This window comes from Lygodium microphyllum, unplaced genomic scaffold (assembly GCF_053477565.2).
Source record: "Lygodium microphyllum isolate KBCC unplaced genomic scaffold, Lygodium_microphyllum_v1.1.10 scaffold_463, whole genome shotgun sequence".
NCBI lineage: Eukaryota > Viridiplantae > Streptophyta > Polypodiopsida > Schizaeales > Lygodiaceae > Lygodium > Lygodium microphyllum.
In genome coordinates, this window is record NW_028229917.1 from 1 (window position 1) to 26,250 (window position 26,250).

General features: G+C 37.7%; 5 non-coding genes and 1 pseudogene across 5 annotated transcripts; 4 read left to right on the plus strand and 2 right to left on the minus strand.

Annotated features, from left to right (window-relative positions):
- Positions 1 to 4,288: 4,288 nt before the first annotated feature.
- TRNAR-UCG (transfer RNA arginine (anticodon UCG)) lies at positions 4,289 to 4,362 on the minus strand. Its single transcript has one exon. It is a non-coding gene; the product is annotated as a tRNA-Arg (tRNA).
- Positions 4,363 to 5,365: 1,003 nt separating this feature from the next.
- TRNAK-UUU (transfer RNA lysine (anticodon UUU)) lies at positions 5,366 to 5,438 on the minus strand. Its single transcript has one exon. It is a non-coding gene; the product is annotated as a tRNA-Lys (tRNA).
- Positions 5,439 to 7,271: 1,833 nt separating this feature from the next.
- TRNAD-GUC (transfer RNA aspartic acid (anticodon GUC)) lies at positions 7,272 to 7,345 on the plus strand. The gene has a single exon. It is a non-coding gene; the product is annotated as a tRNA-Asp (tRNA).
- Positions 7,346 to 10,132: 2,787 nt separating this feature from the next.
- TRNAY-GUA (transfer RNA tyrosine (anticodon GUA)) lies at positions 10,133 to 10,216 on the plus strand. The gene has a single exon. It is a non-coding gene; the product is annotated as a tRNA-Tyr (tRNA).
- Positions 10,217 to 20,095: 9,879 nt separating this feature from the next.
- Positions 20,096 to 21,787, plus strand: LOC148008073 (18S ribosomal RNA; annotated as a pseudogene).
- A 1,875-nt stretch (positions 21,788 to 23,662) lies between these two features.
- On the plus strand, positions 23,663 to 23,736 carry TRNAM-CAU (transfer RNA methionine (anticodon CAU)). Its single transcript has one exon. It is a non-coding gene; the product is annotated as a tRNA-Met (tRNA).
- The last annotated feature ends 2,514 nt before the right edge of the window (positions 23,737 to 26,250 follow it).

The window sequence follows — 26,250 nt, forward strand, 5'->3', positions numbered from 1 at the left end:
AATCATAACATATACCATGCCTAAATAGCCAAAGACAGGTTTTCTAGCAAAAGTAGAAACAACGTAACTAATAATACCAAATCCCGACAATATCAAAATATAAACCTCTAAATGACCAAAAAACCAAAACAAATACTAATATAAAACAGGATCTCCCCCTCCGGCAGGATCAAAAAAGCTGGTATTAAAGTTCCAATCGGTTAATAACATAGTAATCGCACCTGCTAATACAGGTAAAGATAATAAAAGTAGAAATGCTGTCACTAAAACAGACCAAACAAATAAAGGTAATCTATGTATGGTCATTCCAGGTCCGCGCATGTTCAATATAGTAGTTATGAAGTTAATAGAGCCCAAAATAGAGGAAACACCTGATAGGTGAAGACTAAAAATGGCTAAATCGACAGCTCCTCCAGAATGACTTGTTATACTACTTAAAGGGGGATAAACCATCCACCCAGTGCCACTACCTACCTCTATTAAAGCTGAACTTAATAAAAGCAACAGCGAAGACGGCAACAACCAAAACGAAATATTATTTAATCGCGGAAATGCCATATCGGGTGCACCTATAGGAATCGGAACAAACCAATTGCCAAATCCACCTATCATCGCCAGCGTAACCGAAAGGGATATCGTTAAAAAGGCGTGAGCGATTATTAACACATTATAAAGTTAATGATTTCCACCAAGGATTTAATGGCCAGGTTATGCTAATTCCATACGGATTAATACTAGAAGGCATGTACCCATTACTCCAGCCATGGCACCAAAAATGAGATATAAAGTGCCTATATCTTTATGGTTTATGGAAAACAGCCATCTCATAACAAAACGGTTCATTCCTGCAAAAGTGTTTTTCTTACCGCACAAAATATTGATAGGTATTAGAAAATAGAGGCTGCGTAATTAAGTAAAAGCATATTATAATGTTCCGTCTAAAGGAAAAAGCAAAGCCAAAAAATACTTTAGTTTCGTAATTGAATATTTATTATCCATACTACGGCAAAGCAAAAACTTTCATACGCCCAATAACTATGCATGGGCTGCCTAGTTAATTAATTGCAATGCTATGGTTTACATAAGACACAAAAAGATTAATTTCTATACAGAAAAAGCCAATAAAAAGGCACTAGATCATGTGATAAGATCTAAGCAATGCCATAATTTACATTTAAAGGCCAGAAGATAGGTGAAAAGAATAGCTAATTTGTTTCCATCTTGCAATGGGTGATTTATTTTAATGAAAGTAACTAATATTGCTTCTTTTTTTAACCAAACTTATAACCTATATTGGCGTCTTCAATCATTTTTCTAATTAAACTAAAGGTTACTAGGGTTAAACCATACATCACTTTTGGCACTGAAAAGACTTTAACTGCCAGACCGATCGAACAGATAAGAAAAAATCCCGTCAATGGCCCCGATCATTATTTGAAGAGGAGGAAAAAGCAGCTCACTTATGTTTTATAGAAAATACCTATAGATTTATATAACATTAACCATAAGGCCTCTTATATTAGGATATATGGCAATTTCCCTTTGAAATGTCTCGAGTGTATTTTTGATCCTATGAAAGAACATTTCTTTTGTTTTTGAGTTCAAATTGATCAAAGACTTCATTTTAAGACAGAAGATTCATTGTTTCGACAAAAACGTCTACTAAATGACTCTATAGGATTCCACTTTCCGTTTTTTCCTTCATGCACGATACTCTCTTTGTATGATTCCGGTAAAAACGCTGAAAATTAATCTGATCAACTTGCAGTATCTTTTAAACTTTGTCCTTTTTGAGTTTCGCATAAATTTTTTTTTAGATTTTGCCGTTGCATTGTAAGGTGCTTTAAAGTAAGTGCTCTTACAGGCAAGTCAGTGACCATTCTACGGCTATATGTCGTTGCTTTTTTTATTTATAAAATTGTATAAGAATGGATAGAAAGTTAGCTTTGAAAAGAGAGGCAGCTAAAAAAAACCATATCTTTGCAATGTGAAATTTCATTTCCTAACATATTCCTTACCCATTCTATAAATAAGCATTAAATGTTTTAAAGAAGATTCCTCAAATCAGATCAAAACAGTGCCTACAATCAGATCCTAAGGTTACTTCATTTGTATGCACTCTGCTCCGGCAACAGATAACTGTCTTAAGACATTTTATCATGTAACAATTAAACTTTGGTCACAAGTTTGCAGATAGTTAGTGTACGGATTCGTTTTATATACCGTTTCATTAAGGCGGTACATAAGTCTAAACCATCACTATATCATATTATAGTCTCTAAGTCTGGGCAGCCAAACCCTCAGTGCCTATTCTCCTTAACCAATGTTTACATTATGACACCATTCTTGCTGTATAGTCAACAGCCTGTTATAGAAAGTGGTTTCATAACTACATTTATGACGACATAGTCATTACTAAAAAAAATTACATTATAGCCTACTAATATATGGTTCAGTTTTACAGGATGCCGATTTCAATAGATAAGCCCATATTTGTTAACTTTAGGTAATATTAAATTTGCCTCTCGGTTTATGTTTAAGGGTTTAAGCTTTTTTCGTTCCGTCTGTTTCCTTACCAAAGAGGGCTTATGATTAGCTAATGGTAACTGAAGATAGGACCAAAACGATTAACCGAGACGTCGTTAAAACAAAGAACCGTTTCCGTTTTGCAGAAAAGTTCCTTTCGCTTAGTTTTACTTTTCAAGTTTCCAGGATGTTCTAAGGCAATCGAGATAATGGCATATAGTCTAGTCACTGGACTACAATATGCTAAAGCAGTTGTGTTACTAAGAATGCTGGCCGGTGAGCCACTAAAGGCAGAGTTTGAGGGCTTTTAGATTTTCTTATGGAAAACAGCTTTCATTCCCTTATATCCTTTCTTTCCTTTTACCAATGGGTAAGTGAAATTATTTTTGTATCTTTGGTAAGAAGATGGAACATTATAAGAATCTTGAAGGTTGGGTATTCAAAACAAGCCAAAATCTCAAAGTTTATTTTAATGAGCCCAATAAAGTAAAGCAACAAGACAATAATCTAATGACATAAAATAGTTACAAGTAAGTAAACAAAAACTTTTAACTTCTATAGATATGAAGAGGGCAAAAACCATAACCTCGGATGATTTTTCTCGAAGTTCCAGAAAATGCCCTAACCGGATCAATTTACCCATTTCACGCAATTTGGTTGGTTACGTGTCTTTTATAGCACCTTTTATGTTATGCCATATAGAAAGGGATTGTCTAGAATCGGTTGGATCCTTAAACTATGAAAACGACTTTCACATGATGGCGTAGGATAAGGCGAATCCTCTATCTAAGAAGAACGGGATGTGGTTCTTAGAGAATGTTTTCATCTCGGTGTTTTCTTTTTATACTCTAGTGTTTCCAGAGCTTTTTAGTGGTTGCATAGAATGGTCAAAGCCTTACAGACGACGAAATTGCTAAAAAGAAATATTTCTCACACGTGTTCTTTAGGAGAGATGGGTTTCTCACGAGTGCTTAAAGGATAGGCTATTGATATTTTCTTTCCCTTGGAATGGAATTCTTTTTACTTCCATAGCTCTTTCCCTCTAACTCCATCCTGTCACATCGTCGCCGTTGCTGCACCTTTTGTAATGTTACGTGGGTAGGAAAGCATAGAAATAAAATAACCGACGATATGCCTAGATAAACCAGTGGATATAGAGAGCGGATACGAAATAAAAGAAGATACGACGTCTGCAAGTCGGAAACGATCATTTCGTATCAAACAGTATAATCTCAGACTAGGCTATGAAAGCTAGAGAAGCGTGCTTGGTCCAAATCCAAGCACCCGGCCAAGACACTATATAAACAAAAAAGGTTCTCTGCCACATTGCTTAAGGGGTACGAGAGGATTGGTTTTTAAAAAACTACTTTTCTTTTATTTATTAGAACGGCATAAAAAACAAATAGTTGCTTTAACGCCTGCACTGAATATGGGCCTGTCCTATGACGTTCTAAACCCAGTTCACGTACCTTTAAAAGACAAACAGTCGACGTCAAAATACCAAACTTTCCTGTCGATGTGCATTGGGCTAGCTTTGAATTTCCTCATTTCACAAAGGTTTACTTTCTTGTTTCCACATTAAATCAACTACCAAATATCCCTAATGCTTAATGGCACAGGTAAAAAACAAACAAAAAAGCCCCTGGACCTGAAATCGTTGGTTTCGCATCGAATAGACATATAGATTAATAAGTAAGTAAACCAAAGTAATTAAGGCTTTTGAGGGCCAAAACTAAGAATAGACAGCGATGTGTCTTGCGTGTGCATCGAAGAGGACTTGAACCTCTAACCACCTGGTTCGAAGCCAGGCACTCTATCCAATTGAGCCATCAATGCTAAAAAAATGTAACTTGACATGGCTTTTTCCATAGGAACATTCATAAAAAATCCAGTGTATTTAACCATATCTTCTTTTTTAATGACGGTATCATTATTGAACATAATAATTCCTATCTTCTCATTCTCAGAATTTGAAGCCATTCCTTTGGAAAGTAACCTCATAAAGTTCACTATGTGATTGATATAGAGGAAAGGGATGAAATTTTTCTCGCCATGTTAGTTCGTATTTATTTGAAAGAAAGTAAGTTTTAACGGAATAAACTAAGTAAATGGAGCGCTAAAGCCAAATATGTATCCATAGCTATGCAGAGACGGAGAAAAATAGATAGGTATAATTGAAAGATGAAAAACTACGCAAACGAGTTAACATTTATATAGTTTTAAATCATAGAATCAAATTTCAAAATGAGCCCAATGCAACTACTTTTTGCTTCGTTTTATGGGATTTTGTTATTTGATTTAATTGGCAAAAATGGATAAGAAACGAATAGACGAGTAAGGTATTAATTGCAATTCTTTTAATTTGAGTCAACTTAAACCATTTTATTTCCTTGCGCTTTATTGCTTTGTTTGGCAATGTTTATTTCTTTGCTTTGCTTGAGCTAAGTTTTTTATGACCTGCTGGGCGATTTAAACTTTCTGACGTTAATGGATAAAAGCAAATAATTCTACAATGATATTTAGATATGAAATTGAAGGTCAGCCTCCATTATATGACATTAAAATTACATCGTAAATTCTGATAGTAATAGTATTTTTTTCTTCCGAAAATCCCTGACCAATTTTTTGTCTTTTCACTCCCTAAAAGAAACAAAGGAAAAAATGATTTGCCATTATGTTTTTTTTGAATCTTTTGTTTTCTTTATCGCGGTTAAACGAAGGGATGAGCTCATGTTTGCCCTTTTTCACAAAAGGGCGGTCTGGATTGGAGATTATCATGGCATAATAATCTCCATTAGACGGTACCATCTGCCTAAAGCATTTAATGTTTTAATGCTTCTGAGTATAGCAGGACTTGAACCTGCGACCATTAGATTAAAAGTCCAATGCTCTACCAACTGAGCTATATACCCAAATATTATTCTATTATTATTAATATTAATTAGAAGAGAGATTTCTATGTGGTAATTAAACGAAAAAAAACAACTCTGATGCGAGTTTTTCTTTGATTTTTCCTTTCTTTGGGATGTTCGGCAATGAAATTACGATTTTCACAGAAATTACTTAACGAAAGAAAGCTTAAGACAACAATTAGACAACATAACTTATGAATACTGGAAATGTTTAACCCGAAACTCTTAATTCTATTTGTAGCGTTACTAATCCAATTCTTGCCATTGCAAGCCTTACAAGAAATGGGAAATAATGAATGCAAGCTATACAAGAATTGCTTGAAATAAAGGCTACAAGCTGTACGGAAAATACAAAAATTAGGAAATTGCCATTACAAAGTAACGGCACGGAAGAGCTATTGTGGATTTGTAGAAAACATTTTTATCCTTAAGGATTGCTCGTAATGCGCTTGGATCCATTACCTGTAAAGATGGCCATTTATTGTTAATGAATACTGATTCTTTATATAACGACATGATAAAGAGAGTGGCGGGAAAGACTAATTCAAGTTGTATCAATTCCAAATGGATCGGTGGTTTCTCAACCAATTGGACACATATGAGACGTGAAGAACGCCCGCATTCCAGTCCACGTTTCTTAAAGATGTAGAAATGCTTTGAAGGATTGATAACACGCGAAATCCCAGATAGTTTAGTTGTACTGAATGTACGTAAAGATTTTATAGCTATATCCGAAGCCAATCGATCGTGAATCTCTATTGTATCTCTGATAGATTCCATCTCTCCGGAGGAATTGCATAAATTAGTTACTTATCCTATTTCCGTAAATAGTGATTCCGTATGGTTTACAAATCCATTCCGTTAATCGATTACGAAAACAATCATTCATTCGAAAAAAGCCCAAAGACCAGCTAGAAAGGCTCGAAAACCCACCGATAAAGCCATTCAGATTCGCATAAAAGCCAATAGGCCTTAAACAATCAAATATTAATAGCCTGTCCATGTTGTTTTTAATTGAAATCGCTAAAGTTGCTATCAAATTGCATAGTATTACTGCTTTTTAAGAGACAAGGATAATCCAGGCTTCACTAGACCCAAAGGTTTTGATGAAATGCTTTTGCTGCACGAGTACCGCCTGGAATGATATCGGATACGTTATGTCATTTTCTTGAGAGCATTAAGATCAAGAAATTTATGCGATTTGATCGCTAGACTTAATTGCAAAAAAAAAACATTTATTTGACATTATAGGATTAATGGAATCATGACTGATTATTTAACTAAGACCTTATTGGAATTTGCTTTTGTATCAGTTTTATTTTTTCGAATGGAAGTTTCTATGTCATGTGGGAACTCTCCGATTGTATCTTTGCAGCTAATATTTTCTATTGTATGGCTACGTCAATTCAGACGATTGGCCCATGAAACGAAGCCGGGGAAAGGGTTTTTTTGACATAAGTTCTAATAGAAAAGCCGGGAAGGCGTCAATTAACAGATATTGGCTACCTGCTGATGTGGTGAATGGAGAAAGCGTTAATTGGCTTGATCTGACATAACAAACATTTGCATTTTGCTGCCTGCTCTATACCTCTAAGCCAACTGTCTTAGGGGATGTAAAGTGCAGGAATATACGAAATTTCATTAAGGACATAGCTGGGATAATGGCAAATAGAAAGTTTCAAATTAAACGCTAATATGATATAAGTTTGCCTTTTGTTCCTTATTTTAGGCCACTTATCTGCGATAGTTTTGTTTGAGCCAGTTTATGGGCATTTTAATGCTGATTGAGAATTCTGTCGGCAGATAATTTATTTGTAGCCATTGATTACGCGTGGGAAAATAGCTCAGTTGGTTAGAGTGCTGGTTTGTCATATCAGAAGCCGCGGGTTCGATTCCCGTTTTTCTCGAATCAATAGGGCATGGGCGGTCTAGTCTTCCGCATGAAATTTGCTGCAGCAGGTTGCGGGTCCATCGGTAACCAAACGGAACCAAGCCGTACGACTTGTAAGTATCCTTTGCTGGTGTGTGATCTGAATCGCTCCTCCGTTCACCCCCAAGGAAGTGTAATATAGGTAGTACCAATAGATCCACTTTGCACATTCCATTCTATCAGGTTTTTCCACCATAAAGTTTATGATAGTTGCATCCTTATCCCCAAGTCCAGAATACCAGTTGTCCAGGGGTCTAACAACCAGTTCCATCACTGTTCCCCCGGAAACACACCGAACCGCTTAGCATACCTATCGCTATGCTCAGGCTCGGAAGTAATTCTGTTTCAGATGCAGAGCGGATGGGTGGGATCCTTTTATCTTTGATCTAGTATTTTTTCCGCTTTCTTCACCTGCGCCAACATTTTTAGATCTAATCATTAACCATGTACGTTAATAAGTTTCAGTCAATAGAACTATGTTCATACATCCTAATGTGCCAGTTATTTCATTTGCGGGGAACCAGAAAATCCTGGAAACAACGAGAATAGCCATCACGCTTTTGCCATATCATGGTGCGGCTTCGGACGGAAGTAAAGGCAAACAGTCGGGCGCCAATAGTGCTGCAATGGATAGGATGATCTTTGCAACTTTGGGAGGCGATAAAGTAAGGTAAATAAGTGGAAACGAGAGTACGGATAGATTGTAATGCTCCCGGATACACGTTGGAAAAACCAGTAAAGCTGGCCTTATTTGCAAATACACATTGTAAAAACCTGGCCTTATTATTGTTTATTTGCCGGCATTATTCCTGCTTATTTTAGGCCTTATTTTCCGATTGTCGGATACACTAAGGAAAAACCGTTAGTTTTTGCAGAACCGTGAGGATTCAAGTCCCTCTATCCTCAGTGAATAGTATAGGGGCAAAAGTCACAAAATTTCTGGTTTGTAAGAGTTCGTTAGGAAAGAGTATCTGTTCCGGACAAGGAAAAGAAAAGTGGATCTCAATAAGCAACCTTTTTCTATTCAAAAGCTTGCTTATTGAGAAAAAGTCATATGTCGAAGTCATAGATACGGATAGTTGCTATGTTTTTGCTTGGCCGGGATAACAACATAACAAGGAAACTTGATTTTTGGCCACCGTAACCTAAAAGTGATATTGATTAGCTTATGATCCTGTTAGCAGACAATGCTTGATGAATAGCAAAAATAACAAAATATTTTACAAGCACCTTTTTTTTACAAACCATCATAAATATCACAAACATCGCTTGGAATAAAAGACCAAACAAGAATAAGGGAAAGCAAAATGGACTTCGCCTCATTATTCCCCGGTGTGATCCGTTGGTCTTGTAAAATAGCCAGCGCTATTATATTAGTAATGTAAACTCCAATCAAAGGCAAAAAGAAATCGTCAAGACCTCCTGCCAATAGCTGAAATATTCAGCTGACTTTCAAGCCTTAGCAAAGGAATGGCTGCCCTTAGAGCTGTAGAAGCAGAAGGCTTGAAGCGCAAGATGAAAAATGAATGAGTGTAAGCTTCGTGGCCTGACAATTAACAGTGCTGATTATACTTAAGGACTCGTCATCATAGCAGCGGGAGAGAGCAGGGCAACGACAGATTGGGGATCGCCATTGAGCCTTTTTGAACGTCCGAAAAGGGTAAGTTATTGATAGCTTTGTCTAAGATAGGCCATCTACGCTCGCCGCGCTCCCCACGGAGTATGGCTCGCGTCCAGACTTTCGGTTGGGAAACGGAGTAACTTTCAAAAGCTCCCCCAAAGGAGGGCCGGCCAAGCCGTATGTTTTTGAAAATGGGATTTTTCCTTAAGCTTTAAAGCCGACGCGGAAACCCATTAATTTTTAATAATGTAGTAGATAATGATAAATCGTATATAATAAATGTAATGTGTGTTAGAGCATGTATCATTTCGATTACGTATTGAATTGACCTTTCTACATAACTTAAGACAAGCCTAACCTTGTGTCATGATTAAATAGGAAAGGGCTCGATACAATGGGAAGAGCCGTATGAGGCCATCAGTTTCATGTACGGTTCGGAAGCCAGGCTTATGTAATAATGCTGAAGCCTAGGATAACTGCATAGTTTCAGTTCTATTTCGTTGCGCGAAGGCGCCCTATGATATTCGGTGAACCCGTTAAAATACGAAAACATAAGTTATGATGGAAGCAGGAATCTAATTAAACTATTACACTTGCGTAATATGGTTTTGGCGAATGCAGGACTCAAAAGCCCCAAAGTGGAAGAGCCAAAAATTATTTTGTCAAAGCCACATAAACCCAATATTATTTTGCTAAAACCATTAGACAGGAAAATGGTTTGGATTGAATTGACCAAGATTTGGCGTGATCGTGAAAAGGTCAAGGGGTTGATTCTCAATCTGATGAAGGGCGGATATACTGTAGCTATCGCGGGGTTCATAGTTTTTTTTTCTAGGAGTCTTTTTTGCAAAAGTAAAAATAGCAAAGTACAAAGGAATAAAAGATTCCCTAGAAATCTAAAAGTCAAATCCCATATGAATAGGAACAGAAATGCAATATTAAACAAAAAAAATGACACATTTCGCAGGAATAGAACATTCAGAATTCTAAATATGAACCCAATAAAACGTAACATTGTAATAAGAGAGATTCATAACGTATCAATCAATTCCGTTCAAGTGCGTCAGGGCAGTAAAGTTTTTTGAAATCCTGGACTGGGCAGTGCCGGCGAGAAGTGTGCTTTGGTCTAAATCCAAGCAACCCGGGAGAGTGGCTGAGTGGTTAAAAGCGACAGACTGTAAATCTGTTGGAAACCCTTCTTCGCAGGTTCAAATCCTGCCTCTCCTAATAAAGTATTTGAACCTTTTCTTTATTCTTAAATAGCTTTCTTGCATTTAATGGGTGTTGGGACAGACCCAAGCACTAGATAAGATTTGAATGCTTAAATAGCATTTTTCGAAAGGAGTTTAAGCGAGTTCGTCGCAAACCATTTATTCCCAATCAAGGGCGCCTTTCCTCCATTCGATGAGAAAACCAATAGTCAAAATCCAAACAAATAGCATCATAGACCAAAATCCATACTAACCTATCTTTTCTAAAAAAACTGCCCAAGGAAATAAAAAAGTTACTTCTAAATCGAAAATAATAAATAGAAAAAGGACCAAATAAAATCATATATCAAATCGACTTCTAGCATCACTAAAGAGATCGAACCCACGCTCGTAAGCTGACAATTTTTCTGGATCTGCCGTTTTTTTACCTGTAAATGTAAAAGAAACCATGATTAGGATAAAAGAAAGTAGCAAACTGAAGATAAAACAAATTGCAATAGGTGCAAACTCATCCATCGTTAAATACTTAAACAGAAAAGGATAAAAATCCACCACAGACGGCTCTAACGTACTACAAATGCTAGGCCATATATAGATTAGCTGCTGTATGCAAGCATCAGACGTTTGTTGGGTATCTCTTAATAAAGGCAGTAGCTGTTTGACTGTCTGCGGATAATAATTATCCCCCATTTCATGGTATTTACGAATGCATAAATTGGCTTTCCTTACAAATCCAGTAAAAGGTTCACCATAAGGGGAACCCTTGGATAAATAATCTCTTAGATTAGGTAATATTACCTGATGTAATTCATTTAAGGGTCTCGCCAAAGCTTCCCTTCCCGTGCTGTTATCGTTTTCAGTAAGGTATATAATATGATTAAGATGAGCGTCGAAAGAGTTCTTCAATGTCTGATATTCTCTCAAATTTCTAAGCAATGGATCCATATTTTCAATTTTTCTTTAAAATACTTAGGTATAGCAAAGACTTACTTAAGCTCTGCGGTCTGTTTCTGATGTTTATGGATATTCTTTGAATAATTTAAGAAATACAACAAATAATTTATATCAAATAGAAGAAAGAATTGATAATAATTTCTTAAAATTTATTAAGGATATCTGATCGTGTATCAAGAGGTAAATCTATTGAAAATATAGATGTTCCAGAAATGGTTAATAATGTAATCAAGAAAGACCATTTTTATTTGAGTCTATAGAAACAAATACAGTATCTACTCAAACTGAAAATATTCAATTAGATAATATTAATTGAATATATCCTTATTCAAAGCCAGTTCTCGTAACCTTTATTCAAAGCCAGTTCTTGTATCCTTATTTAAAGCCAGTTCTCGTAACCTTTATTCAAAGCCAGTTTTGACCAAAATATTCACCTTATCTTACAAAATTGATGTCAAATGACCTTTTTATTAAAAAAAAGAAATATGGCCAGATGGGTTTAGAGCGAATTTTTTTTTTACAACAAAGATTGCTATGGCGCAACCCGTTTGGATTGGCCGAATAGGTTCTTATTAATCGATTGTTATTATACAAGAATTCTTGTATCGCTCATGCAGATCTTCCATCTACCGGAAACCAAAGGATTCATTGCTTTTCCTTTTTTGTCGAACTTGTATAAACACAACCCTATTTGCACCTATCAGTTACGAACTTGCTATTGTTATGAAAGACAACCCCTAGGCTCAGTCACAGCAACGAGTACCGAACCGTCGTTCCCACGGCTACAGTACCAGGAGTTGCTGCTGAGCCAGCCCGTTCAAAACAGTACTTCTGTCTAGCAGAAACTATTAGCGACATCCCTAGAACAGTATTCGTATCGTGAACCAATGGCCACTTTTCCGGTCGAAGGAAATGCCTAATAAATAGTCAAATACTGCACTCTTTAGCTACTGTACTCCGGAAACAAAGTAAGGGAAAGCCCCGTACGTCAAGAGCTGCACTGCTATGAATCAAAGACTGTCTGCTCGCCGTTTCCGGCCAGTATTGCGGGTTCAATGGCTTTATACGAATTAGCTGTTTTTGACCCATCCGATCCCCAGAAATGGAAATTGTTAATACTGGCACTGTACCTTAAGTGGGAGATGGAATAGCCCGCATTCATGGTTCGAACAAAGTAATGGCTGGAGAATTGGTAGAATCTGAAGATGGTACAGTAGGCATCGCTTTGAATTTAGAATCTGATAATGTTGGCTAAGTACTGATGGGCGATGGTTCGACCATACAGGAAGGGGGTTCCGTAAAAGCAACGGGAAAAATTGCGCAAATACCAGTTAGTAATTCTTTCTTAGGCCTTTAAGCCAGTAAATGCTTTGGCCCAACCGATCGATGGAAAGGGTCAAATCCCAGCTTCTGAGTCTAGATCAATTGAGTCTCCCGCACCATATGGGAATTATTTCAAGACGTTCCGGTGGCGGAAAACGACCCGAATCTGCAGGAATTCGGGAAGGTTGAAGCAATGGCCAAACCTCCTTGAGGCTACAGCAATAACGTCATAAGCAATGACACTTAACTAAAGCACTTTATCCTCGCTTTCCACCTTTTATCTAGGGTTAGGAGGATCACGCGCCATAATGCCGGATCTCCATCTTTCTTTGTTGGTTGCTCTCCAGTCGCAGAATTATGAATAGTTTCACTAAAAATAAGTTTATTGGCTTGAAAAAAAAAATGAACCAATCCTTTAGCCTGGCAACCTGTACTATTTTTGCTGCCTCCAGCAACCTGTTGCAACTAACTTCATATTCAGGATGAAACAAGACAATTATGCCAGATAGTAAGGAATTACAAGTTTTCTGCACTAGAAAAAGCTAATAAATGGACTCGACCCATTATATATTTTTCCAGTAGTCATTTTAGGGACGTTTGCATGTACTGTGGGTCTTGCGGTTCCGGAACCATCAATGATTGGTGAACCAGCAAATCCTTTTGCGACTCCATTGGAAATATTACCCGAATGGTACTTTTTCCCTGTCTTTCAAATACTTCGTACAGTTCCCAATAAATTATTGGGGGTCCTCTTAATGGCGTCCGTACCGGCGGGCTCGTTGACCGTTCCTTTCATAGAAAATGTAAATAGGTTCCAAAATCCGTTTCGACGCCCATTGGTGTGGGTGGAAGGATCTCCTTGGCAATGTTTAAAGCGCTAGAACAGAAGGTGCGCCTGAAATTGAGACTTTTGATTCAAAAGGAGATGAACAGAAGGTTCAACACCCTTTTGATTGCACTATTGATGAACAGGTTCAACATAATCCTCCTTTTGCTAAATCAAAAGATGTTGAGGCAGAAGCTGAATCAAAAGCAGGGCCGTTAGGATGCTTAAAAGCAACCTCTCTTTAATGAACGAACGGTTATAAACATCAGAAACAGACCGCAGAGCCTAAGTAAGTCTTTGCTATGCCGTTGTATTTTTGCTTTTTGGATGAAGAGATAGTTTGATCTATGGATCTGGTCAAATATTTAACACTTTCTATGATTTTTTTCCCTTTAGGTATCCGGGGAATTTTTTTAAATGGAAGAAATATCATCATTATGTTAATGTCAATCGAGTTAATGTTACTGGCTGTCGATCTAAACTTCCTAGTATTTTCCGTTTATTTAGATGATATGATGGGTTAATTATTTGTTTTATTAGTGTCAACGGTGGCAGTTGTGGAATCTGCGATTGGGCCTGTCATTTCAGTGATAACTTTTTGAATCCGCGGAACTATTGCTGTGGAATTTATTAATTGCATGAAAGGTCAAGCGCTATTGTTTTTATTGGATCTCGTTTTTTTCTTTTTCACACAGAGCTTGCTTCGGCGTCAAAAAAGGTATGGTCTAAATTTATCTCTTAGAATCTAGCAAATTGGATAAAATCAAAAGCTTCTGTCACTCGACCACTTTCCGCTCTGACCCTCTGAGCCAAAATTAGGCTATGAAACGGCGACAACAAATTACGATAAATGGTATGCTTTGGCTCTATAAATGAAACATCATAATGTTGACAAATCGTGGTCTTCACAGAATCTTTAAGAAGACATTGACTGGCTAAGCCATGAATTTCTTACGTATTTTTAATCATTGCAATAGCGCATCATTTTACAAAATTATGATATTGGCGGTTTTCGAGATTCTCAAAAGTGCTTGCTGTCAACGCTAATATAATGACTTAGCTTTTACAATAAAATCGAAACTAAAATGACCGTGCCGGGCAACAAAAAAGTTTAATAGGCCAACAGATAGCACTTCACAGGCAGTTGATGAAGGATCTGTGGCAATCGTTTGAGGTGAATTGACAATTTTTCGTGGCGGAACCAACTTCTTTTATACTGTCAAACTCTGCACCGTCAATTGAGCTATTCAAGCCAATGGCTTTTCTTGTTATGTTTACCTTGTTTCTGGCTAACGTACTGGTGGAGAATTTTGTTTTTAAGGAATAAATGATACGATTCATCTAATGTATTTTTACAAGATCTTAGGCGTTTCGGTGCTGCAGAAAGCCTAATCTGGGATGTCTCTAATGATTCCGTATCTTGGCCGAAGATTTACATTTGTCAAATGGCCTAGGTGTGCGCATTTTGAAAAGGTTTGACATCTGCATGTATGTAAAGGTGATTCTTTTTAGTTAGTTTGCCTTATTGCTTAAAGTTGCTTTCTTTTTACCGGTTTATTTATCTGAGGCAATTTTGATCAATCTACTGGATCCTTTGCTAAGTAATCATCAATTTCATAAACTCCTTACTACATCTGATGGCAACCGGAAATTAAGAAATAATCATGCGGCCCACATACTGACAAAAAAATACGCGACCAAACATTGGCTGGGGCTGGCTAACCTCCCGAAAAAAGCAATGTATATGGACTAGAAGGGTAAGGGCGTGGCTTTACTAAGTAGTCAATCTTAAAAGTTTAATCACAACCTTGCTATTTGTTCCCATGTGGCAGCTGCCATCATTTTAATAACTACTTTGATATCACTAACGTCTACTAAGTTGTCTTAAAACGAATAAAATGCACACCGAAATCAGCACGCCTAGGAAATAAAGATTAAGTCACTTTAAGGTGCTAAGGCCACAACGTATAACTTGCATACGGAATAGATTGGCGGCAGATCCAGAAGGCCACAGACTGTGGGTTCGATACTCTTTATTTCAGATAGAATCTCTCCCATTTTGGTCCCTGGGGAGCATGCCTAAGCCCTCTGAAAGTTTAATCAAGTTATATTACACGCTATTGATCTGCCTCCTTAGCCAGGCTGGATCATTGACAGTAGGGCAAGGTCCGATCAGAAAGGTTTCGACTTACTAAAAAATGTCAAACAAATTCTCATAACAAACATCATTCCGCAGCTCAAACATATAGCTAAGGCGAAAGTGCTTAGTATTAGGGTGGCTTAATTTATCAAAAATCCGCACGAGACGCTCCTTTTGTTCCAAATATGCAACCAAGAGTTTCTGTTTATCTGTCATTATCTAACTAGGTGTAGGTAAGTGTTCAATTCGATCGTATAGTCTCAACGAATGACAGTTTGTTTCAGATCACCGTCTTTATTTCTCTATCTGCTTCTCCAGGTGCAGTGTCTTGAGTACCTATAGTGATGACTACATTGGTTGGTATGTAATGTCTAGATGTAAAGTAAAATCCTTGCGAATAAGCAAAGCCAAGTGCTCTTGTTTTACGATAATGAGGACGATTAGTTTCGTTGCTGACCGAAGACACGCCGAATTTTCCTTTAAGCGCTTCAGTCCGCAGATCCCTTTAGTCCAATATAAACCAGAGAAGGGAAGATTAGTTTAGATCCTTCAAATGCTTACTATTATTGATATTGAAAACCGCAAAGCGCGTAAAAAACTGCCCTACTTCATGGATGATCAGAGGTGGCGGACAATAATGAGTCACTTCGGTTTATTTTGCGCGAAGAACTGGCCTTTTCTCTTTACCCTTTGCTTATGTTCGTCTTCAAGGCTATATCGAAATAACAAAGCTACCTTATTGCAAATAATGCCATCGTATGCTAGCGAACTTGTTTTTTCAGCTTTGTCTTGCCCCAGGTTTATAATCATTGAATTTTACAAATACCAGGGATAGTTGGACATTACATCTACCATACTTGTAGTTGCTTTTTCTACTACATCTGATGCTTTTTCTACTACATTTACTGCTTTTCCTAGCATATCCGTTGTTTCTGATGGTTGTGATAGTGCTGGCTTTTCTATTATGGTTGTTAACGATAACGCCTTTTCAAATGAGTTTACCGGATTTTCCTTGCCTCCAAACCTAACACAAAAATCTTAATACACATAAATTGTAACTAAAAAGCTAATAAAAGGACTAACCGTTTCTTATTCTCATTAGGATGAGCATTGGAGCTAATGAAAGGAACGTAACCAAACATACGAGGCTAGCTGACGGGATTCAAGGCCTGAAACTCTTAATCTTAACGTTGCACTAATTCAACTTTTGGCTTTGCAAGTCCAACTTTTAGTGTTGCAACCCATACTACAAACATAAAAACTAGGAAATTGCTTGAAATAACGACTGCAAGCCATACAATACAAGATTGTTTGAAATAATGACTGCAAGCCATACGGAAAATACAAAAACTAGAAAATTGCCATTACCCGCCTGAAACTCTTAATCTTAACGTTGCACTAATTCAACTTTTGGCTTTGCAAATCCAACTTTTAGTGTTGCTAATCCAACTTTTGGCATTGCAAACCATACGTAAAAATAAAGCATAAACACTAGGGAACAGCTTGAAATAACGACTTAAGGCAAAAACACTAAATCTAACATCAGAAAACCATGACCCTAAACTTGCATTGGAAAATGGAAAGCTAGTAAAGGAATAAGCCTTTAGTAAAGAACTAAGGTAAAATGGAAAGCTAATAAAGGAATAAGCCTTTAGTAAAGAACTAAGGTAATATGGGAGGCTAGTAAAGGAATAAGCCAAACGTAAGGAACCAAAATGACATGAAAGGCTAATAAAGGAACGAACTAAACTACAAGCATAACCCCAAGGGTATGGATAAAAAGGAGTGCCTTCGGGAACGTGGATACAGGTGGTGCATGGCTGTCGTCAGCTCGTGCCGTAAGGTGTTGGGTTAAGTCCCGCAACGAGCGCAACCCTCGTGTTTAGTTGCCATTACTCAAATTGGAACCCGGCAACAGACTTTTACAAAGGTGATAAGCCGGAGGAAGGTGGAGATGACGTCAAGTCAGCATGCCCCGTTAGCTCTGGGCGACACATGTGCTACAATGGCCGGGACAGAGGGTCGCGACCCCGTAAGGGCAAGCTAACCTCAGAAACTCGGCCTCAGTTCGGATTGCAGGCTGCAACTCGCCTGCGTGAAGCCAGAATCGCTAGTAATCGCCTTAAGGTCAGCCATACGGCGGTGAATCCGTTCCCGGGCCTTGTACACACCGCCCGTCACACTATGGGAGCTGGCCATGCCCGAAGTCGTTACCTCAACCGCGAGGAGGGGGATGCCGAAGGCAGGGCTAGTGACTGGAGTGAAGTCGTAACAAGGTAGCCGTACTGGAAGGTGCGGCTGGATCACCTCCTTTTCAGGGAGAGTTCATACTTATTTGGCACTTCGGTTTCCTGCTCACTCTTCCAAGTCTTGGAAGAAGTGATTTACACACCCCGAGTTTTTCGAAGCGATTGCCTTGTTTGCTTTGATGATGGCCTTTTTGACATTATTTGTATTTTAAATAAATTCACCGAATAACGAATGGGTTGTACCTGGAGCAGGGATGGGGGCTTGACTAATTCCTTCCTTCTTTTTGGTTTGGCCCTTTTGACCGAAAAGGTTAAGCATGGTAATTGATCATTTTATTTGAAATCAATAGAAACTAAGGTGTCTTTGGATTTTGGGCAATGACAGATTCGAACCACGTAAACGAGGCACTTTATTGACTGGGCTAATTGCCTTCATTATTTGAGCTAATTGAATAGAGGTTTTTATTTTGTTCAACGGTAGTTAGGATGTAAGGATAGATTCATTTCCTCCTCAAAAGACTGCACCATGATACAGGCTATTGTTTCGTCTTTTGGGACTCAACTAATTATCAATGCCCGTGGCATTCATTGGGATCGTTGGAGCTCAACTAACTAAACTATCGATGCCTATGGCTAACAAATTCATTTTATGCCCAAACAAACACGCAGACATGAGGATTTTTATTTATTTCGATCAAATGGATAAGGAATGTTAGCATTATTAATTAAAATAATCTATTGTATTAACCTTGGCTGCTTTCTGTCTGAGAGCCAGAGCAACTATGCAATTATTTGCGTTATCATAGAAATTTCGTATTTGCTTTATTTTCGAGACGCTATCTGTTTTTTTTTGTTTGATTTTTTTTTGGCATAAGGTAGATAATGAATTTATTTAGGAATTCGTATGCAGGAATCGAAAATGTAATCTGGCTGGTTTCCGATGGACAGAGCAATTTTCATGAATGTTGAGCACATACTTTGTGCCGGCAAAGCCGACGCAAGTTCCTTTTTTAAGTGCTAAAGCGTTTTAGCCTTTTGAACCAAAGCCAATAGGATGTAAATCGATCGACCTTTATCACCCCATATTATTATTTATAAGCCATAGCTTACTTCGATCTTATTTATCCTTCATAGAATCTTTGGAACTTTTTTGGCTGCTGCATTGTTAATTGGTATTTTTTTTTTGAAAGTTGGTCATTTTAGCCTTATTTTTGAAAGTTATTATTAATGTGCCTTCTTCGTTGGAAAGCATTTCCATTGGTTTATCTTAGGCCTAGTAAATTTCATTTTTTTAGCTTTGTCTTATTATATGAGTAATGGGGTTTGTCATTTATGGTAAGATTTCGGATTTATTTTAGATCTGTCTTAAGTTTATATTTTTGGAATCGTGATGTTATTAGTTGCGGTTTTTTTGACTTTTTCGAAATTTATTCAATTTTCCATTTTGTAAGCACGGGGAGTAAGCTAACCTCCCCAGGCAAAGATTCTATTTCGACAAACTAAACCTCTTCATCGAAAAATCAAAAAAAATTGAAATTGATCCTGGCTATGATGGTCTATATGTTGATGGACTGTTTCTATATCTTACCAATAAATAAGTTAATGGACTGTTTCATAATGTTCAACGTGTTGATGGACTGTTTCTCTATCTCATAATACTTACTAATAAGCTGTTGATGGATATGTATAACAATGTGAAAAAGGGATAAGAAAGAACCAAAGGACATTTGTTTTTAAAGAAAAAGAAGAAGATCCAATGCATTGGTTATGGTTTCGGTAAATGCATTGTACCATATTTCTTTCTTAATAAAAAAAGATGTTTCTAATTAAACTGTTTATAAGAGTTAAATGGGACAAATACATTGGTTATGGTTTCGGTAAATGCATTGGCTATGTTTTTGATAAATGCATGGGTTCTGGTTTCAGTAAATATATTATCTATGGTAAATGCATAGGTTCTGGCAATGATAAAATCATATCAAATATGTCTTTCATATAGTCAATCTTATTTGAAAGTAAATACATCGTTTTTTAAATGCATTGGTTCCGAGGAAAGCACTAGTTCAGGAGACTATATCAAAAACCAATAAGGAGAAAAGCCACTAAAAAACCAATAAAAACAGTTGTAATGACTATCGTACTTACCTAAAGCGTTAGCTTCTCGTCAATTCCTTCTATTTTCAGCCATACTTTACTCTCCTGCAATGAATCCTTTGGTTTCCGGTAGATGGAAGATCTGCATGAGCGATACAAGAATTCTTGTATAATAACAATCTTTGGTATCCGGAATGTAAGATGATTCGCCTTGCCAGTGGCCGTTCCGCTTACGGTTGTTAGTAAAAGCTAATAACTTACTAAGAAATCATCATCAACCTGCCTCATATGGCAGAAATTCACTAAAAAATTGGGCTTGATCCTGGCCCAGAATGAACGCTAGCGATATGCTTAACACATGTAAGTTGGATGTCATTTCTGTTCCAGTTTTATGGAATAATTGAAAAAAAAGTAGCAAACGGGTGCGTAACGCGCAGGAATCTGCCAAACAGTTCGGGCTAGATCCCGAAGCAACGCAAGCAATAAAGCTATGCGAGAAGATAATAAAGCGCTGTTTGATGAGCCTACGTAGTATTAGGTAGTTGGTTGGGTAAAGGCCAACCAAGCCTACGATGCTTAGCTGATCTTTTCGGATGACCAGCCACACTGGGACTGAGATACGGCCCAGACTCCGCCGGGAGGCAGCAGTGGGGAATCTTGGACAATGGGCGAAAGCTTGATCCAGCAATATCGCGTGGGTGAGTGAAGAACGTCGCAAACGCGAGGAATGGCAATACCGCTTGTAAAACCCTTTCGTCAAGTGTGCGATGGTGACAAAACTTAAAGAAGAAGCCCCGGCTAACTCCGTGCCAGCAGCCGCGGTAAGACGGGGGGGGCAAGTGTTATTCGGAATGACTGGGCGTAAAGGGCACGTAGGCGGTAAGTTAGGTCGAAGGTTAAAGACGCCAGCCCAACTGGCGGAATGCTTACGAAACCAATTTACTTGAGTGAGATAGAGAAGAGTGAAATTTCGTGCGTAGGGATAGAATCTGGAGATACACGAAGGAACGCCGAAGTAGCGAAGGCAGCTCTTTGGGTCTCTACTGACGCTAAGGTGCGAAAGCTTGGGGAGCAAACGGGATTAGATACCCCGGTAGTCCATGCCGTAAACGATGAGTGTTCGTTTTTGGTCTGCGGATCGGAAGCTCAGCTAACGCGTTAAACACTCCGCCTGGGGAATACGGTCGCAAGACTGAAACTCAAAGGAATTGACGGGGGCTTGTACAAGCGGTGGAGCATGTGGTTTAATTCGATACAACGCGCAAAACCTTACCAGCTCTTGACATAGAAACACTTGGCGTATGCACATTTGACATATGAACTAGTGTACTTGTTCTTAACGGGATAAGATAAAAATTCGTACAGGTGCTGCATGGCTGTCGTCAGCTCGTGTCGTGAGACGTTTTTGGTTAACTCCTATAACGAGCGAAACCCTTGTTTCATGTTGCTAAGACATGCTGTTTACAAAGGATCCATGCCGTCTTTCATCAGCAGCCGTACAGCTCAATGGTTGCTTGAGATCGACGGTATTCTTTTTATTGGGTGTTGCACTCATGAAAAACTGCCCGTAGTTTTACTATGGAGGAAGATGGGGATAACGTCAAGTCCGCATGGCCCTTATGAGCTGGGCTACACACGTGCTACAATGGCAATTACAATGGGAAGCAAGGCCGTAAGGTGGAGCGAATCCGTAAAGATTGTCTAAGTTCGGATTGTTCTCTGCAACTCGAGGACATGAAGTTGGAATCGCTAGTAATCGCGGATCAGCATGCCGCGGTGAATATGTACCCGAGCCCCGTACACACCGCCCGTCACACCCTGGGAATTGGCTCCGCCTGAAGCATTGAGCAGGGATCACTTATTAGTAAAGTGCATTATGCTTCCGTTAAGTGTAATTCACTTTAGTTTTAAAGGTGTTTCCGCTACATATTATGGTTGGGTCAGTAACTGAGGTGAAGTCGTAACATGGTAGTCGTAGGGGAACCTGTGGCTGGATGGATTCTTCCAGAAAGATGAAGATACAAGCTAAAAATCTCATATATGCGTTAATTAGCCTATTTTTTATCTGTTATTTTAATGATATTTTACTAGTAGCTAAAGGGCATTTTTGATGAAATCATTGTGGCCATTGTTTGTAGCTCAAGGAAGGAACCTTGCCAAGGAGATCCGGATAGTCCTGCTAGAAATAAGTTTTTAAAAAGCCCACATTACGCAAATGGGTTGGCTGAAAGCTAGCCTACGAGCTTTATAGTATGTACATAATGTGGCTATGTCATATGGTTAAACGATCTGCCATCTGCGAAATTAGGATCCTGGCACTGAAAAAAAAAGTATTGGCTAGTTGCTTAATCCATGCATGACTATATAAAATAAGGAATCTCCGATAGTAAGTTTCATATAAGGCTATAATAAAATTGCCCCCATTGTAGTTATCCATGGGTTGCCTCCATGTAACCGTGGGGCAAATTGAGAGGAAACAAAGCAGCTTAAAATTTTCTCTCAAAGAAAACCTCGTAACATTCCCAAAATGTGAAACCTAGACGGTACCTGTTAAGTGGTAGAAATAGGGTCTCTAACTCAAAGGGGAGCCACTATTACGTACTTGAAAAAAAGGGTATTTGCTTTGACGAATTTGTTGTCTCTTATTATTACACATGCTCGGTAAATTAGTTTTCAAATAACTAGGTAAGGGAAACAAAAAAGTATGTCAAAATCACGTATATGGAAGCGATACGAAAAAGGCGTTATGGCCTTAAAAGCACTCCCTAACCCAGATTCAGACCGATAAGTGAAAGAGAGTAAGTTGAAATGATATGAATAAGGGATACTCCTGTGTGTGTAAAAAAAAGAGCGTTACTTTCCGTTACGATCGTTTCGGATATTCCTTAAAGCTGATCTACGCATAAGAGAAACCAATGATTTAGACTATAAAAGATAGATCGGGTGAAAACATGCCGTCCTAACGTAGCCAAAAGTTTTGTCATTTCGCATTACATAGGGTATGCCATTTCGATATTTTATTTCTGTATATAAAAGGATAGCGGTTGATTAGGGCCTTTATTTAGACAGCTGATTAAACAGAGCATTGTTTAGGATGTAACCCCATTATAGCTTCGAGCTGTGTACAAAAGGTTCTTAACCTTATTGTTTGTTAACATTGAAATGAAGTTCCTTAGCGTTGGCCTTTTCGATGTAACTTTATTGACATTTATTAGTTATGAGCTTATAGGCTTAAAAGATATTAAGCTTGGTCACAGCAACGGATACTGGATTATTACTTTTATGGCTATAGTATAGCGGAGTTGTTGTTGAGCTAGCTTATTTGAAACAATACTTTTGTTTCATAAAAGCTATTAGCGACCTTTAAGCAGGCAAGCAAATAGTATTTCTATTAAATCACGTAAGAGACCAATAATCACTTTCCCGGTTGAAACCACTGGCTTGAACATAAAAGCATATGATGACAGAAACAATTAGGCTCTGCTCCATATCTTAACCATTTATTGGTTGCCATATTAGTAACTTAAAGTCGGTATGGTTAAAGATACTGTCTTGTCACTTTGGTTCCATAATTTGAAGTTCTGGTTGTGTCTAGCGTATCATTAGCGTTGAATCTAATTTCAGTGGTCATAGTCGCTTAGGAGCGGACTCGAATCACTTACTTAAAGATTTTCAGTCTTTTGCTCTAACCAACTAAGCTACCTAAACTGCTATAGGAATGGCAGACAAACCATTGATATTATTATCTAAGATTACTCAACAAAGCATGTATTAATGATTAAAGCTAGCCAAATAGGTTATGAAGTTGGTTTATGAAAAGGACTTTAAGTTCGTTCCATTGCTTGTGACAAATTGATCGAATTGATAGTGCGCTATGGGCTTATAGTTTGAATGGTTAAAACGTGCCGCTCATAACGGCAATATTGTAGGTTCGAATCCTGCTAAGCCCATATTTGTGATGGAAGCTCAATTTTTTCGTCTCTGGCCTTGCCTTTTTTTTTGGGTTACCTTTCTATGGAGTATCGCCAAGTGGTAAGGCATTGGTTTTTGATACCAACAAGCAAAGGTTCGAATCCTTTTACTTCAGCTCTGTACGACTATTATTTGTTTCAAAGGGTTATCATTTACCAAAAGTGTAATTTGTCCCTTTCCGCAATTCCTTTAGGCATGAAAGTTAAGAGGTTTCGTTTTGCCATATTATTGGCTTTATTTCTTAGAAATGTAGAAGCTAAAGGGTTAATGCATATTTGTCTATAAGTTAAGGTATTGGTTTTAGTTAGCAAAACCATCCGATTTGCCTGGCCAATAAGGATTTCATACAAAAAAACTACAAACAATAAAGGTAAAATAAAGTCAATTATCCACCCCAAAGGGTTAACTCCGTTATCACATAAAAAAATAAACAAGTTGCAAATATGCCACTACGAACAGCAAACAGACACGACTACAAAAATTAGAAAAAACCTGTCATCCACGATATAGATGAAGTATAATAGAATCCCTTAAATCTCTGAGTGAAGTATTTATATCCGTTAAGTTTTGACGAATTCCTATTCCTAACTCATTATTCTCAAGGAGAATTATATCTATAGGTATTTTCTCTATTTTTGCATATAAATCTGTTGTGTTTTGATAAATAGAATTGTATTCGCGTAGAAGATATTTCGGGACGGGTTGATAACATGACCAACTTGTAAACTCTTTTCAATAGATTCAGAATCCATGAGAACCCGACTAGCTAAACCATTTCAATCAACAAAGATTTTAGCTTTATTTTTATCTTCTGCAGTTACTTCTATAATATTTCCGATTGCCAAATTTCTTAACTATTAGATCATTTGCCAACTGAAGCCATTCTCTAATCCCTTGATAATGTTGGCCAGTAGCCATGATATTCTCATAGTTAAGAAAAAGACAAAAAGCATTATGAATAACATCTGACCATTCTTTATCATATATTTTGATAGAATTATATATTTCTAAAATATTAATTAATTTCTGACAGCAAGAAAGAGAATTCATGTTATTCATTAAATTCTTTGGTTTATATGCATACAGTCCCGCGGGGAGGCAAAGCCTGCCCCTTCAATAGAAGCTTTAACAACAATGCCTTATATTTGCTTGTTTCAGCGTATTTTGTGGATAGTTTCTCAGAAATCTATAGCATTCTGTTGGAACACATCCTGTCTTTTAACCTTCGTAGTTCTATGCATAGTTGATATTATAGCTCCAATCATGGCTACTAACAAAATAAGACTAGACACTGGAAACGGGACCAGATAATTGGTATAAAGTAAATTGCCCAATGCTTGCAAATTTGTCCAGCCTTATATCTTTTCAGCATACACTGTATATCTTGGATAGATTGTATTTGAATGGCTAGATAATACTGGGATGTAATCATTATCTAGAATGACAAAGATTTCTAACCGAGAAATTAATCCAATAGTACCACCTACCGGTAAATAGCGCAATATATTTTCATGAATTTCCGCTATTTTAATGTCTAACATCATCACTACAAATAAAAATAATACGGCAATAGCACCTATATAAACTATTGAAAAGATCATAGCAAAGAACTCAAGACCTGACAAAAGTAGTGAACCAGAAGTGTTGCAAGAAACGAGGATGAGAAGGGAAACGGAATGGACAGAGTTTCTAGCACATATGACCATAATAGTAAAAACTAAACTCAAGCCCGCAAAGACGTCAAAAAGTAGCATGGTTTTTTCGTTTATTTTTATTATCATATATTAATGACGGTTTGTTCTTATGTCAAATTTGACCCTAAAGATTTGGCAATCACGTAGTAGCACCAAGCTTATCATTACTTGGGGAAGACCCGATGCGATAAGGATACACAATCGAACGCCAAATTGATTTGCATAACCGCAAATGGCAAGCCATCCGGGCATGTTCCATTTGGTGATGGCGGTTGTTCAGGACTGGTTTCCTTTATAGCCGAAAGTTCTCCAAAAGTATGAAAAGCCGGAGGACTTTATATCATCCATTCCAGTGTGGTTGAATCTTATTCACCAGCCCGAGGACTCGAAGCACACTTGTCTTCGCTACTCAGAGTTTTAAGAACAACTACAAAAAGACGAAAGATCCCCAATACAAAGACATAAAAGCCAAAACTACTTAAAGCATTCCATTCGCCGTAAGCATCTGGATAATCGGGAATGCGACGGGGCATACCCGAAAGCCCTAAAAAATGCATTGGAAAAAAAGTCATATTTACACCTTTATTCTATTTATTGTGTTTGGTTCTTTGCATTTTACATTCCATTTTGTACCCTTTTTAAAGCCGCTCCGTAAAAGAAAAGTCTCCCCTCCTGTGTTGGCTGAAGTAACGAAAGTCACTTTGGACTCTCAAAAATGCGCGAAAGTCTCGAAATTCTCTTTCAATTATGAAGGTTCCTTTGACAAAAGAGTGGTGGCGATTGAAGAGTGAAATTCTA